This window comes from Cyrtonyx montezumae, unplaced genomic scaffold, assembly GCF_038088225.1.
Source record: "Cyrtonyx montezumae isolate F1298 unplaced genomic scaffold, pur_monq_1.0 scaffold_17, whole genome shotgun sequence".
NCBI classification, from domain to species: Eukaryota; Metazoa; Chordata; class Aves; order Galliformes; family Odontophoridae; genus Cyrtonyx; species Cyrtonyx montezumae.
The window spans coordinates 17,033,740-17,036,433 of record NW_027071903.1 but is presented as its reverse complement, the minus strand read 5'-3'; the positions used below and the strand labels follow the sequence as shown (position 1 = coordinate 17,036,433).

General features: G+C 55.4%; 1 long non-coding RNA gene across 1 annotated transcript; it reads right to left on the bottom strand.

Annotated features, from left to right (window-relative positions):
• Positions 1-1,336: 1,336 nt before the first annotated feature.
• LOC136047226 (uncharacterized) lies at positions 1,337-2,110 on the bottom strand. Its single transcript, XR_010622063.1, has 3 exons — positions 2,033-2,110; positions 1,518-1,577; positions 1,337-1,422 (listed from the first exon to the last, which is right to left on the bottom strand). It is a non-coding gene; the product is annotated as an uncharacterized LOC136047226 (long non-coding RNA).
• Between the last annotated feature and the right edge of the window lie 584 nt (positions 2,111-2,694).

The window sequence follows — 2,694 nt, the reverse complement described above, 5'->3', positions numbered from 1 at the left end:
ACAAGATCAAGTGCAAGGTTTTGCACTTGTGTGGGGACAATCTGTGATATGGGTACAGACCGGGAGAAGAACTCCTTGAGAGCAGCCCTGCAGGGAAGGACTTAGGGGTCCTGGTAGATGAAAACCTTAACATGAGCCAGCAGTGCACGCTTGCAACCTGAGAGGCCAACTGTACCCTGGGCTACATCAATGGAGAGGTGGTGGTCAGAGCAAGGGAAGGGATTGTCCTCTATTCAGACCTCAGAAGACCCCATCTGGAGTACTGTGTACAAGTCTGGGACATCGCAGAACAAAAAAGACACAGAGCTTTTGGAGCAGGTCCAGAGGAAAGCCACAAGGATGATCAGAGGGCTGAAGTACCTCTCCTATGAAGACAGGCTGAAAGAGCTGGACTTCTTCTGCCTGGAAAAGAAAAAGCTCAGAGCAGAACACATTGCAGCTTTCCAGTCCTTAAAGGGAGCTAAGGAACAAGAGGGAAATCAACTTTTCACATGGACAGATAGTGATAACACAAGGGGGAGCAGTTTTAAGTTAAAAGAGGTGAGAATTAGATGACATATTGTCAACGGTTTACTGGCTGGTTTGGCTCAGTTCTGTGACAATTGGTGCGGGGGACCCATGGACCCACGCCCCAGGAAAGGGGAAGGGGGAAAGGGAAAAGGGAAAAGGGCGATGGGCCTAGGAACAAAACAGCGGCAACGATCTGAGGAGGAAAGCTTATTTACTAAATAAGATATCGGAAAGTAAAATAACACAATATAACACAATATAATTGGAATTAAAGCTAATAAATCAAATAAAATGAGCCAGAGAGTGACTGATAAACCAAAGGCCTTACGCTAAATGCTGAAGGCGAGATAGCAGCGAGCACCCACTGCTGAGTCGATCCCAAAGGAAAGGGAGTGTCTTGTGACACGCAAACAGTTTTTCTCTCTGAGTGGAAAATCATAAAAAAACCAATCCAACACAAAGTCCACATGTGTGCTTCCCCTGCAGTTTTCTCCTTAACGTCAGCTCACAGCTTTTGGTTTGGAAATTTTATCCCTCTCTCAATTGTTCAATTTTATTAGATTTAATAAATCTTAAGCTGATGGCAAGACCATGAGGGAACCTTAACTCCTGAGACGAGCAGCAAAAGAGGAAGACACCAGGACTTGCACTCAGTAGGATCTTTGTGAGTGGAAAACGGGAACGCAGTGTCCTCTGGGGCATGGAGTTGTTCTTCTCTTCTGAAAACCAGGGCCGCAGTCCCTGCAGCACAGCACTACTCCATGCACATCCTGCATTACCAGCAGCACAGCACTGTGCCCCTGGGCCTGGGCCTGGCGGGCGGCATGTCTTCCAGCACGTGGAGGATCAGCAGCGTCTGTAGCACCAGGCAGCGCACGGCCGGCTCGCCATCCTCCTTCACGCTCTGCAGGGCTGCGAGGAGCGGAGTGGAGATGTGTCAGTGCCCTGGAGAGGAGCTGCGTCAGCACCCCTGCCCCATGCGGCACTTCCCGGGGAGGACTGCTCACCTTCGCAGATGTGTAGCACCTTCTGCGGGTCCTCACTCCTCAGCTGCCGCCCCAGGAGCCCTGCGCACACAGCACTGTCAGCACTCAGCTGGCAACGCGGTGCCCAGGGGCACCCATGGCACCCCAAAGACCTTCAGAATCCCCGTGGTATACCAAAGGTGCCCCCCCTCCCCCATCACCCTCAGTGACCCTAAGGTGCCCCAGTGACCTCCAGAGACCTCACATGGCACCCCATGGACCCCAGTAACACCCCAACAACACCCAAGAAACTCCACGGTGCCCCAATGACCCCCACCAACCCCAGTGGTGTCCCAGTGGCCACCACAGACCCTATACAATGCCTCAATGACCCCCGTAATGCTCCAATAACCCCCGGGGTGCTTGAAAAACCCACAAGGACCCCAATAGTTTCCACCGTGACCCCCCCAGGACCACTCCTGCCCCCTGTGCACTGACCCCACAGCGTTCAGCCGTGGGGGACAGAGGGAGGGGGACCCATTGGGGCTGGGACTCACCCAGGAAGCGCACGGCCGCCTCCCGCACGGATGCCTGGGGGCCGTGCAGGTGCCTCACGCTCTGCTGCACATACTGCTTCGCGGCACTGCCCGCCTTCTGAACCTGCAGAGAGCACCAGGGTAGGGGTAGCACACGCAGAACACCACCCCCCACCTTCTGCCAGAGCTGGGGGGTCCCATAGTGGGGGAAGTGGGGGTTGAGGGATGGGCATCTTTACCAGGCACTCAGCAATCTTCCATTTGTTTGCTGTGCTGGCCAGGCGTCGCAGTTGCTGCCAGTGCAGGAGCTTGGCAGCGCGGGTCAGGGCTTCCTGAGCAGCCTGGGGAGCAGTGACACGGGGGATCATCAGCAGGAGAGCCTGGGGACCCCTCCCACAAACCCAACGGGGGTGGGGGGGTGGAGATCGGAGAGGACCTTTGTAACCTAAGTCTCTACACTGGGGAGGGGGGGATGTGGAGGGCTGAATGGGTGGGACAGTGGGGTTGTTGTTCCTGGTGACCACGGAGGCCCTTCCCAGCCTTGATGATGCAGTGACCCAATTGGCAGGCTGGGGTCACACGGGGTGACCCTGCAACCCCGTGACCTCAGGAGCTGCCCCCACCTGTGCCACTCTGGGGATCTCCTCGTTCATGTGGAAGAAGAGCGGCAGCACATTCATCTC